This window comes from Acinonyx jubatus, chromosome B1 (assembly GCF_027475565.1).
Source record: "Acinonyx jubatus isolate Ajub_Pintada_27869175 chromosome B1, VMU_Ajub_asm_v1.0, whole genome shotgun sequence".
NCBI lineage: Eukaryota > Metazoa > Chordata > Mammalia > Carnivora > Felidae > Acinonyx > Acinonyx jubatus.
Window position 1 is genome coordinate 30,721,018 of NC_069382.1, and position 14,179 is coordinate 30,735,196.

The following is a 14,179-nucleotide window of genomic DNA, read 5'->3' on the forward strand; positions in this document are numbered from 1 at the left end:
CCCATACAAGGGATGGCAAGCCTCTGTTGACACTTGTTGAGCTTGGGAACCCTGCTATCCCAAATAGTAGCTAATGTGGGAAACAAAGGCAGAAGGAAACGGCAGATAAAATTAAATTTCCTTATAACCTGCAGCCCATTGACAAATACTTGAGGCAGGCAGAGCAAGATGTTTCTCCAGCAACTCCCTACTATCTTAATGCTAATGCTTTGCTAGGGGGAGAAACAACCATAGCCTGACCATAACTAGGCCTCCACTATCCTGGAGTCTTCTTTAGCATATGAAAGTCTCATTGGAAACTTCCCCTGGACTTTATCTCCCCCGACTCCATAGTATATAACCAGTCTCTCCTCAGGGTCCCCAGGCAGCTCTTCCTTGCCCACGGGTCCTGTCCCTGTGCTTTAATAAAATCACCTTTTGCACCAAAGACGTCTTCAAGAATTCACCTTTTGCACCAAAGATGTCTTCAAGAATTCTTTCCTGGTCGTTGGCTCTGGCCCCCACAAACCCCACTGTCACCCACAAACGTCATCAGTAGCTAGTAGACATTTTAAAGGTCCTAAATAGACAGGAGCCCAAGACAACAGTAAATGTCCACGACTAGGCGTGCTGCCATCTTGGGGAAAACATCTACCAATCCAGAATTGCCAATTACTGATTCAAACTACAGGGCCTGAAACTAAGGTAGTAATCCTTTGGACTCCCAAGTCTTGTTACTGGCCTGGGTTTATGACCTACCAGTGGCAATGTGGGGTGAGGACCAGGCATTAGAGGTCCCACAGGCCATATTCAGGCCCTTGAGTGGGCTTTTATAGATCACCTAATGGGCAAAGCCATGGAATCCCCACTTCCCCACAGGGACTGCTAGATTTTGTCAGTAGCTAAACTGCCTGGGAGATATTCCTCCTTCACCAGGGCCCATTCAAAAGGTCTTTGATGCTTCAGAATGCACAACAGCATGGCTATGAAATGCTTTCAATCGGTAACCAGAATATTTTTGGCTCAGCTTAGGAATCCATCCAAGTTGTAGTGAAGCTTTGGGCACATTGGGCTGGGCACATAAACCTGCTCTGTTACCAGGAAGTCTATGGTGTGCCAGGAGTGGACAGGTTGGCCTGAACTGGGTTTCTGCTTATGAAGTAGACAAACACCGTCATCAGCCCAAGGATTGGAACTGATGATGTACATTGAGGAATAAGAAGAAGTGGAGAAGAGGTCATGTATGCCTCCTACCCACCCACCCCTACTCCTGACACTTCCAGTCTATGTCAGAAACAAAGGAGAGGGCAACAGAAATTAAAATTTAAGGAGTAGAACAAAACATAAGAGAACAGACAACCCAGACAGAATAAGTGTAAGAAAATCATGCATAGATACATCATAGTCAAACTGCTGTAACCAAAAATAAATTGCTCTAAACCAAGAAAATCTTGAGAGCAGCCAGGGAAACTAAGATATTACATACAAAAGGATAACCATAGGAATTCTGCTGATTTCTCATGAGAAAATATACAGACCAGAAGACATGGCAATAACAGCTTTAAACCACTGGATAAAGATTTTTTTGTTGTGTCAGGTTTAGTAAAAATTTGCCTCTAAAATCATCCCAATCCAGGGGCGCCTAGGTGGCTCAGTCGGTTGAGCGTCCGACTTTGGCTCAGGTCATGATCTCACAGTTCGTGGATTCGAGCCCCGCGTCGGGTTCTGTGCTGACAGCTCGGAGCCTGGAGCCTGCTTCAGATTCTGTGTCTCCCTCTCTCTCTGCTCCTCCCCTGCTCACACTCTGTCTCTCTCTCAAAAATAAATAAAGATTTAAAAGTTTTTTTTTTTAAAGTAGGCTCCATACCCAACGTGGGGCTTGAACTCATGACCCTGAGATTAAGTCATGTGCTCTACCAACTGAGTCAGTCAGGCACCCCTAAGGAAAGTTTTTTGTTTGTTTGTTTTTTGTTTGTTTGTTTTATTTGAGAGAGAGAGAGTGGGGCAGAGGGGCAGAGGGAGAGAGAGAATCTTAAGCAGACTCCATGCTCGGCACAGAGCCCGATGTGGGGCTCCATACTACGACCCTGGGATCATGACTTGAGCTGAAATCAAGAGTTAGATGCCCAACTGACTGAGCCACACAGGTGACTCTCTAAGGAAAGGTTTTAATGATGAATTCAAATCATTCTAATTTTCTATTTTTTATTGAGCTGATTCTGGTAATTTTAAGATTTGTGCATTTCACCTAAGTGATCAAATTTAGTGTCATAATAAATGTATTGTTCATAATATTCCCTTCGTATCGTTTTCAAGATTGTAGGAGCCCTAGTATTCCCCACTTGCATTCCTGATATTTTGCATCTACTCTTTTCCCCTTGATCACTCTAGAGACTTGTCAGTGTTACTGATCATTTTAACGACACAACTTTTGGTTTTATTGATTTCTCTATTTGCTAATTTTCTATCTCATTGATTTATTTCTGCTTTTACCTTAATTATTTTCTGTCTCCTTACTTTGCGCTTAATTTCTTTTTCTAGCTTCTTAAGGTGAAATATAAGCATTGAAAGCTATAAGTGTCCCTTTATAAACTGTGCATTCCACACATTTTTATATGTTTTCATTAGTAGTCATTTCAAAATATTTCCTAATTTCTCTTGTGATTTCTTCTTTGACTTGTGAATTATTTAACAATGTGTTGTCTGATTTCCAATATTTGGGGTTTTTCAATCATCTTTCCATTACTGATTTCTAAGTTAATCTCTAATTTAATTCTCATGATCTAACATATGGTCTATTGTGAATGTACAATGTGCCCATGAAAACAATGTGGGCTCCACTATTGAACGTTGTAAGTTTTTTTAACCTTCAAAATAAAACTTCCAGTTATTTTTACCAACAAACATGGGTTTATTCAAGAATAGCTGAGAATTACGATCCAGAACAAGCAAGCTATGGCTAAACCAAAAGGAAGTCCCAGAGAACAAAGGAAAGAAATGCTCTTTTATAGAGGTAGAGGGGAGTTGGGAGGGACTGTTATAAACTAAAAGTCCTTTGGAGTAAACTGGGAGTTCAAAGTATAGCCATTTTTCATTGGCTGAGCTGTGACTCTCTCTAATTGGCTGGGCTGTTGCCAGGGTAGGAAAAAAATCTTTCTTCTGCTGCTAAAATAGTACTATTGACTTACAACATCTGTCTCCTCCTCTTGGATTTACTGGGCATAAGTAAATAAGTGCTGGGCATGAAAGCTCCCCCTGTTAGCCTCCTGGTGCCATTCTAAATGAGTTTTCTTTTTATTAATTTTCACAGTTTTAATTAAGTCAAGTTGGCTGAAAAGGTTGACAATTTTTCTATTTCCTTACTCATTTTCTGTCTACATGTTTTATGAATTACTGAGAGAGGAGTATTACAATTTCCAATCATAATTGTAGATTTGTCTGTTTCTCTCATTTAGTTCTTCCAATTTTTGCTTCTTTTTTTATCTCTTTTGCATATGGATATCCAATTGTTCCAGCACCATTTGTTAAAAAGACTATAATTTCTCTACTAAATTGCCTTTAAACCATTGTCAAAAATCAGTTGACCATATATATAGGTGCCTGATTCTGGATTCTATTGTATCCTATCGATCTTTTTGTCTATCTTGGCACCAAAACCCACTGTCCTTTTTCCTGTAACAATATATGTGGGGCACCTGGGTGGCTCAGTGGGTTAAGCGTCCTACTTCAGGTCAGGTCCTGATCTCACGGTTCATGGGTTCGAGCCCCATGTCAGGTATCTGTGCTGACAGCTCAGAGTCTGGAGTTTGCTTCAGATTCTGTGTCTCCTTCTCTCTCTGCCTCTCTCTCACTCACACTCTGTCTCTGTCTCACTCAAAAATAAATAAACACTAAAAAATTTAAAAAACAACAGCAATACAATGTCTTGAAATCGAGTAGTGTGAAGTTTCCAACTTTGTTCTTCTTTTTCTAAGTTGTTTTAGCTATTCGTGGTCCTTTGCATTTCCATGTGAATTTTAAAACAAGCTTTTCAATCTCTAGCAAAAAAGCCGTCTGAAATTCTGTTTGGATTGCCTTTAATCTATACATCAATTTGGCGATAATTGAAATCATAATAGTTAACCTTCTGATCAATTAATATGGTAAAGCTCTTCATTTGCTAGGTCATATTTAATTTTTATAGCAATGTTTTGTAGTTTTGAGATGTCTTATGTAGAGTTTGTCAAATATATTCCTAAGTATTTCAGTTTTTAATGCTATTGTAATTCATATTGTCTTTCAATTTGTTTGTTGCTAGCACATAGAAACACAATTAATTTTTATATATTGATCTGTGTCCTGCAACCTTGCTGAACTCACTTATCAGCTGTAGTAGCTTTCTTAAAGATTTCATGGGATTTTTTTACAGAAAAGATCATGTCATTTTAAATTAAAGATTGTTTCACTTCCTTCTTTCCAATCTGGATATCATTTATTTCTTTTTCTTGCCTTATGGCACAGGCTAGAACCTACAGTATCCTACTGAATAGTGGTGGAGAGAACAAACCTTCTTGTCTTGTTCCTGATATTAAGGGGAAAGCGTTCAATCTTTTACCGTTAAGCTTGATATTAGTTGTTGGTTTTTCATAGATACCGACAGTAGGTAGAATGTCTAAAAATGGCTCCCCAAAGATAGATAGTCCTCCTAATCCTTTGAAAAATTGAATATACAAACTGACAATGGTCAGACCATGTATAAAAGTAGAATTCTGACCCACAACTCCTGCAGCAACTAGCCCCAAACAGTCAGCCCTTGGCCAAAAACTGCCAGCTTCCCTAATTATTTCCCACTTCCAGCTTAAGAACAATAAGAGAGGGGCACCTGGGTGGCTCAGTGGGTTAAGCATCTGACTCTTGGTCTCCGCTCAGGTCATGACTTCACAGTTTGTGAGTTCAAACTCCACATAGGGCACGGTGCTGGGATTCTCACTCTCTGCCCCTCGCCCACTCTCTTTCTCTCAAAATAAATAAATAAACTTAAAAAAAAAAAAAGAACAATAACAGAAAGCCAAATGTGCTCCCCTAACATGTCCTGCTTCTATTTAGCCCACTTCCAGTTTTCCTACAGTTTGTCCAACCAGGACATACCCTAAGCCTTCTCTTTTTCCACTACAAAGCCTTCCACCTCCCCAGCCTGACTTTGAGTGTTTGCTAAATGCAAATGATAGTGTCTGCCTCCCTTGCCAGTGCTAAAGAAGTAGCTTTTGTTTGTTCTCATTTGGATAGTCTTCATTTACTCCCATGCCCTGGAACCTGTGAATAGGATAAGATATCCCTCCCACAGTTATGTTATGCTATGTTATGTTATGTTATGTTATGCTATGTGTTATGTGTTGTTATGTTTGTTATGTGTTGTTACATGTTGCTATGTTTGTTATGTGTTGTTATGTGTTGTTGTGTGTTGTTATGTTATATGGCACAGTTGACCTTAAGAGGGAGATTATCTGTGGGCTTATCTAATAATCACAGGAGCCCTTAAAATTAGAGACGTCTATGGGTCAAAGACCTTAACAGACACTTCATCATAGAAGATATACAGATGACAAGCATGTAAAAAAATGTTGCACATCATGTCATCAGGGAAATGAAAATTAAAATGACGAGATTCCATTACACATCCATTAGAATGGCCTAAATCCTATTATTAGGAACACTAATAATAACAAATGCTCAGAAGGATATGGAGCAACAGAAACTCACATTTATTGTTGAGGGCAATGCAAAATGGTGCAGTCTCCTTGGAAGACAGTTTAGCAGTTTCTTACAAAACTAAACATACTCTTAACATATGATCCAGTAATTGCACTCTTTGGTATTTACCCAAAGGAGTTGACAACTTATGTCCACACAAAAACCTGCCCACAGATGTTTATAACAGCTTTATCCATAATTGCTCAAACTTAGAAACTACCAAGATATCCTTCCGTAGGTGAAGGTGTAAATAAACCGTAGTACATCCAGACAATGGAATATTATTCAGTGCTAAAAAGAAACAAGCTCTCCAAACCTTGAAAAAGACATGGAGTAAGTTTTGAATGCATATTACTAAGTGAAAGAAGCCAATTTGGAAAGGCTACTTATTGTATGATTCCAACAATGTGACATTCTTAGATACATAACTATGGAAACCATTTTAAAAAAGACAACAGTATTTGCCTGGGGTTAGGGTGAAGGGGAGGGATAAATCAGCAGAGAACAGAGGACTTTTTTGGGGCAGTGAAAATATTCTGTATGATATTATAATGATGGATACATATCATTTGTTCACACCCACGGAATATACAACACCAAGAGTGAGTATAAGGTAAACAATGGACTAATGATGTGCCAATACAGATTCATCAATTGTAACAAATGTAGGGAATGTAGATAATGGTAGGGGCTGTTGATAGGAGATGCTCTGGTAGGAGATGTTGAAAACGGGAGACGCTGTGCATGTGTGGGGCAGGGAATATATAGGAAATCTCTGTATCCTCCCTTCAATTTTGCTGTGAACCTAAAGCTGCTCTAAAAACAAAAAAAAATCTTTTTAAAAAGTCAGATACCTTTCTGTGGTTGATAGAAAGGGAAGTCAGACAGATCCAAAGTATGAGTGAGAACTTGACACGTGATTGCTGCTTTGAAGATGGAAGGGGCCATTGAGAAGAAATGTGGGCCCTGGGAAGTTGATGGCAGACCCAGGCTACCAGAAACATAAATCTCATACCTATAACCTAAAACTTAAAACTGGGTTCTGCCAACAACCTGAATGAGCTTGAAAGTGAGTAGATTCTTCCTCAGGGCCTCCAGATGAGACCCCTGCCCAGCCAATACTGTGAATGTGAGATTCTGAGCAGAGAATCTATGCCAGCCCGCTCTGACTTCTTCTTTTTTTTTTTAATGTTTATTTTTGAGAGAGAGAGAGAGAGTGAGAGGGCAAGAGAGGGGCAGAGAGAGAGGACAGAAGGTCTGAAGTGGGCTCTGTGCGGACAGCAGTGTGCCCAATGTGGGGCTCGAACTCACGAACGCGAGATCAGGACCTGAGGCAAAGGTGGATGCTTAACTGACAGACCCACCCAGGCGCCCCTCTGACTTCTGATCTACAGAGTGTTGGGTAATAAATGGTGGCATTTTAAGTTTCTGAGTTTGTGCTAATTTGCTACACATCAACAGAAAACTAGCTCCCTACACTATCACTTTGAGGAAGTTTGTAACACTAAGGAATGTTGGATTTTGTCATTTGTATCTATTGAGATAAGCGTATGGTATTCTTTTTTAGTCTATTTATGGGGGGAGTTGCTTTAAATGATTTGCAAGTTTTAAACCAACCTTGCATTCCTGGAATAAATCTCATTTGGTTGTGGCACACTGGACTTTTTATAAATCTTACACATTTTTGGATTGGATTTTCAAGCTAAATTTTAAGAATTTCCTCACCTATGTGTATGAGGAATACTGGTCATTAGTTTTGCCTTTTGTAATTTCTTTGTCTGGTTTTGAAACAACAGCAATGCTGACCTTATAGCAGGAATTGACAACTATTCCCTCCTTTTGAGTTTTCTGGAAGAAGTTGGTTGGATTTGGCATTATTTCTTCCTTAAGTTAGAATTCACCAGTTAATCCTTCTGGGACTGGAGTTTTCTTTATGAAAACATGTAAGAAAGGTTTTAACTACAAATTCAATTCCTTTAATATATGTAAGGCTACATAGGTTATCTCTGTCTTCTTGTGGAATTTTGGGGTTTTATAGAGGTTGTCAATTTACTGTTACAAATTTTTCATAATACTCTTTATTGTCCTTTTAGTATCTGTGAAATCACCTCTTTTTCTTCTCTCTCGTTGATTGTGTCTTCCCTCTTCCTGACCAATCTAGCAAGAGATTTATCAATTTTATTGCTGTTCTCAAAAAACCAGCTTTTAGTCATATTTATTTTCTCTAATGTTTTTCCACTTCCTTTTCCACTTATTTCCGCTCTGATTTTACTAACTTCTTTTCTTTCTTTTCTGCTCACTCACAAATTTTGATATGTCGTATTTTGAATGCCATTCAGTTCAAAATAATTTTCTAGTTTCCTTTTTGACTTTTGCTTGGACCCATGGCCTATTTAGAAGTGTGTTATTTCATTTACAAATATTTATGTATCTTTTGAGATATTTTCTGGTTTGGGTTTATAATTGAATTCCTTTATGGTTATTTAGAATCTTTTCAGGGGTACTTGGCTGGCTTCATCAGTAGAGCACTTGACTCTTGATCTCAGGGTCATGAATTTGCACCCTGCGTTGGCCATAGAGATTACTTAAAAAATAAAATAAATAAAAATGATGGTAGAATCTTTTCAGCTTTATTGAGATTAGTTATACGTCCCATAATGTATAAATGTTTCATATGTACCTAAAAATAATGTGAATTCAGCACTCACTGAGTGTTCTCTAAATGTCAATTAAGTCAGGTAAGTCTATATTGTTCAAGTCTTCTCTAGCCTTACTGAATTTAAATCTACTTTTTAAATGAATTTTTTGAAAAAGTTTTCAATCTTTGACTGGAGTTGTGAATCTGTTTATTTCTCTCTGTGGTTCTATCAATTTTGCTCCGTGTATTTTGTGGCTCTGTTAGTAGGCTCATAAAAACATAGGAATGTTGTCTTCTTGATTACTTGACCCCTTTATCATTTTGAAATTACTGTCTTTATTTCAGGCAGTATTCTTTGCTGTGAAATCTGCTTTGTCTCCAGCCTTCTTTGATTCGTGTTAGCATAGTATTATTTTTCCAATCCTTTCACTTATGGTCTATTACATCTTTTTAATTTAATGTATGTTACTTGTAGATAGCAGGTAGTTTGATCTTAAGCTAACAATCTCAGCCTTTTAATTAGCTGTTTAAACCATTGACATTTAGTGTGATTCTTAGTATTGCTGTATGATGTTTATTTGACCATATGTTTTCTGTTCTTTTTTCCCTCTTTTTCTGTCCTCTTTTGGATTGAGTATTTTTTAACGATTCATTTTATTTCTCTTGTTGGCTTATTAAATATAACTATTTGTTGCATTCTTTTAGTGGTTATTTTTACCACAGCCTAACTTCAAGTGATGTTGTATCATTTCACATACAGTATAAATATCTTACATTAGTGCACTGCCATTCCCCCCTCCCTTGGCTTTGTGCTATTGTCATACATTTTATGACTACACGTGTTATAAGCCCAAAATACATTATTATTTTTGGTTTGAACATTAAATTATTGTTAAAGCAATTTAAACAATTAAAACATGTAACATATGTCTTTATGTAGTTGCCACAACCAGTGTTCTTCATTCCTTGGTATAGATCCAAGTTTTCATCTTGTATCATTTTACTTCTGCTTGAAGGACTTCCTTTAACATTTCTCACTGTGCCAGTTGACTGGATGAGTTCTTTCAGCTTTTGTATGTCTGAATATCTAAAAGTGTCTTTATTTCACATTCTTTTTTGAAAGATATTTATGCTGAGTGACGAATTCTAGGCTGAGTTTTTGTGTTTTTTTTTTTTTCCAGCACTTTAAAGATGTTGCTCTTCTAAATTCTAGCTTTTGGTTTCCAATAGGAAAGCTGTTGGCATCCTTATCTTTGCTCTTTTATATATAATGTGTCCTTTATCTATGGCTACTTTTAAGATTTTTATCTTTATCTCTGGTATTAAGCAATTTTATTATTATGTGCCTTGGTGTAGTTTCTTCATATTTCTTCTACTTGGAGTTCATTAAATGTCCTTGATCTAGCTATGAGTATATAGCTTTCATCACATTTGGAAAGACTTTGACCATTATTTCTTCAGCTATTTTGTTGGTTTCCTCCTCCCTTTGGTAACTCCAATCTCATGTATTTTAGGCCACATAAAATTGTGCCCCAACTCACTGTGGCTCTGTCTTTTTTATTTTTTTGGACTTTTTGTTTTTGGTTTCTTCTTGCTATGTCTTCTAGTTCTTAATCTTTTTTTCTGCAATTGCTAATCTTTTACTGATCTCTTTCAGTATATTGTTTATTTCAGTTTATTTCTAGTTTTCCAACTGTAGAATTTTAATTTGGGTCTTTTTTGTATAGGTCTACTTATCATGCTTAATCTTTCTTCTAGCTTCTTAAACATATGGAATACAGTCCTAATAATTGTTTTAATGATCTCTTCTACTAATTCTGTCTTCTGAGTCATTTCTGGGTCACTTTCAATTTATTTTCTTTTCATTATGAGTCGCATACTTCTGTTTCTGTGCATGCCTGGTAAGTTTTGCCAGACATTGTGAATTTTGCCTGCCGGATAATTTTTTTTTAATCTTATAAATATTCTTGAGCTTTGTTCTGGGATATGGGCAAGTTACTTGGTAATAGCTTTATCCTTTTGACTTTTGCTTTTAAGCGTTGTTAGGCAACACTGGAATAGAATTTAATCTGAGTCTAATTTCATTCCAGTACTGAGGCAAAATCTCAAAGTACTCTACTTAAGGCCCCATGAATTAAGAGACTTTCTATTCCGGCTTGTGGGAACAGGCACGATTCCTGGGCCTGGTATGAATACCAAGGACTGTTCTGACTAATTCTTTTAAGTGATTCTTTTCTCAGCATTAGATAGTTTCTTCACACAGATGAGCTAATCAATACTTAGCTGGATCTTTTAGGGGAACCTTCTGCAGATCTCTGGAATTCTCACTGTGTGAAAGCTCTCTTATCTCCAATACTCTGGCTTATGAATTCTATGAATTCTCCTTGTGTTCCCACCTCCATATATGTAACTCAGGAGATCACCAAGCTTTACTTGGGTTCCCTCTCCCTGCCTTACAATCAAATTTTCCTCAGGCAATTAAGTGACAACATCTATGGGCATCACTTCATTTGTTTCCTGATTCTCAGGGAACACTAGCCTTTGATGCCTGAGTGTCAATATCCTATGAAGTGTTATTTTTTTTTTTTTTTTTTTTTTTTTGCTTCTGGTTGTTTCTGACCAAAAAAAAAAAAAAAAAAAAAAATGTAACTCCAATCCCTATTATTCCATCTTGGTTGAAAACAAAAGTCTTCTGGGTTCAATTTTCTTTTAAGCAGATTTAAAAACTAGGACAAACGTCTTAGATTTACTCACTCATTTAATATTTTTAGCACTCTTCATTTTTTTTGTGCATATAGCTGAGTTTCCATCTAATATCATTTGCTTTCAGCCTGAGGAAACGATTTCTTTAGTGCTAATCTATTGGCAATGAATTATCTTAGCTTGTTTATATGAAAATGTCTTGATTTTATCTATTCTTTTTTAGAATATTTTGACTCAATATAGAATTCAAGGGTTTTTTTGTTTGTTTGTTTGTCTATTTTATTGTAGCCCACTAAAGCCATTCCTTTATCTTCTGGTTTGCAGTTTTATTGACAAAAATACTGTGATAGATCTCATTTTTGTTCTCCTATATCTAATGCATTTTTTCCCTCTGGTTTCTTTAAGATTTTCTTTTTCTCCCTGGTTTTCATCATTTAGATTATGATGTGCTTTAATGTGGCATTTATTCTGCTTGGTGTTTGTTGAGCTTCTTTGAAGTTTGGAAATTTTTTGACTGTTTTTTCAAACCATTTTTCTGATTCTACTGTCTTTTCAGAACTCCGGCTGCCCGTGTTAGGCCGCTGGATATTGTCCGAACAGTGACTGAGACTCTGTTCCTTTTTTCAGCCTTTTTTTCCTCTCCATGCTTCAACTTTGAAAGTTTCTACTACTACGGCTGCAAGTTTTTTATTTTTTTCTTCTGCAGTCTCCAATCTATATTTAGGCCCATGTGGTAAATTTTTCATGTTGGATATTTAATTTTCTGCTCTAGATGTCCCATTTGGTTCCTTTAATGGCTTCTTTTTATCTCATTAACTTCAGTTTTTCCTTTAAATTATTTTTTCTAATAATGTGGTTTTATTTATTTACTTTTTAAGTGATCTCTGCTCCCAATGTGGGACTTGAACTCCTGACCCCTGAGATCAAGAATCACATGCTCTACCAACTGAGCCAGCCAAGTACTCCTTAAAAATCTTAAGTATGATTATTATGGAGTTTTAAAAGTCCTTTTCTATTAATTCCACAATTTCTGTGATATCTAGATCTATTTATATTTCTCTCCTGGTTATGGGTCCCATTTTCCTGCTTCATTGAATGTCTACTATTTTTTTTTTTTAATGGATGCTGAAGATGGCTTTGCGATATGTCAAGTTGGCTAAGCTGAACTATAGTCTCCAGAATTATTTTTCGAGTATGTTTCCAATTAGGTTACGGTACAAGGCATATTCTCTCCCGGAAGATGGAGAATAAAAGGGAAGCAGCAATGATTATGTAAGACATACACACAACTTCTCCAAGTTATTCAATCAAACACACATCTAGGTGCTGTTCTGAAGGAATTTTGCAGATGCGATTCAAGTCCATATTCAGTTGTCTTTAAGTTAATAAAATGGAGATAAATGGGCCTGACTTTATCATTTCGAAGCCTTTAAAAAGAGGGCCCAGATTGGAACGCTTGGGTGGGTCAGTCGGTTAAGCGTCCGACTTCGGCTCAGGTCATGACCTCAAAGTTCGTGAGTTCGAGCCCAGCATAAGGCTTTGTGCTGACAGCTCAGAGCCTGGAGCCCATTTCGGATTCTATGTCTCCCTCCCTCTCTGCCCCTTCCCCTCTCAAGCTCTGTCTCTCTCTCCTTCAAAAATAAATAAACATTAAAAAAAAAGGGGGGGTGGCACCTGGGTGGCTCAGTAGGTTAAGTGTCCGACTTCCGCCCGGGTCATGATCTCTCAGTTTGTGGGTTCGAGCCCCATGTCAAGCTCTGTGCTGACATCTCAGAGCCTGGAGCCTGCTTCGGATTCTGTGTCTCCTGTTTCTGTTCCTCCCCTGCTCGCGCTCTGTAAAAAATTAAAAAAAAAAAAAAAAAAGAGGGCTCAGAACTCCCTGAACTCAGAGAGTCCAAACAACAACTGGGTCTGAAAGTGCTCTGTTGTTTTCTTCCTCCTCTTGCTTTCAGCCTGCCATGATGTCTCCTTCTTGACTGCACTACAGACTTCAAGTTTGTTGAACCAACTCCCATAATTGTGTAAGCCCTCTTCTAATAAATCCACATACACACACATTTCTTGTTTTTCTTTTTCCTTTTCTTTTTATTACAGTCTTGAGGGTTTTTTGTTTTGTTTTGTTTTGTTTTTTGGTTTGTTTGTTTTTTTCACATTGATCATGCCATGAATTCATAGGGAATGGGTTCCAGCAACTCCGGCTCCTTTCCTTTGGTTCTCACAAAATGTGCTTCTCTGGGTGGAGCAGGCTGGCCCCTCAGTTGAACCCAAGTATCTTTCTCTTTGGCAGCCTTCTTTTTCTGAGAATTTTCCTTCACATACTTCAGGAAGCAATCTCGGCTCTATGAGTGCTTAATATGCTCAATACGTACGTTAATTCTCTTGGCAAGAATCTTGCCCTTAATTTGTTTGCTTTCAACAATGTCAACAGCATGCTGGGTAACACTGTAGATCCTTCCAGTTTTGCCGTGGTAACATTTGTGGAACATTCCTTTTTGAACAGCGCCCATTCGGTCAATGTCTACAATATCATCTTTTTGTAGATTTGCATGTATGTGGCAGAAGGAACAATTCCATGTTTTCTGAAAGGTCCAGAGAGCAAGTACCTTTCCTCTTTCCCTTTATGTTGGTCATTTTGGCAAATTATTGGAAGATGGCGGTTCCAGCTGAAAGGCACACATATATATTTCTTATACATTGAGCCTTGAACAACACAGGTGTTGGAGGCGTCAACTCCCTGTGGGTCAAAAGTCTGTATAAAACTTTTGACTCCCCCAAAACTTAACTACTAATAGCCCACAGTTGACTGGAAGCCTTACCGACAATATAAACAGCCGATGAACACGTGTTTTGTATATGTTATATACAATATTCTTACAATAAAGTAAGCTAAAGAAAAGAAAGTGTTATTAAGGAAATCATAAGGAAGAGAAACTACATTTATAATCATGTACTGTACTTATAAAAAAAAATCTGGGTAGAAGTGGACCATGCAGTTTAAACCCATATTGTTCAAGGGTCAACTAGATAGATGATAGATAGACAGATGGATAGATGGAAGAAGGATGGATAGATAGAGTGATATGTGGATAGAGAGATAGATAATAGAGAGATGATAGTCCCCTATTCATT

At 37.5% G+C, this 14,179-nt stretch overlaps 1 pseudogene; it reads right to left on the reverse strand.

The window, feature by feature from the left end:
* Positions 1–13,206: 13,206 nt before the first annotated feature.
* On the reverse strand, positions 13,207–13,767 carry LOC113604713 (60S ribosomal protein L21-like; annotated as a pseudogene).
* Between the last annotated feature and the right edge of the window lie 412 nt (positions 13,768–14,179).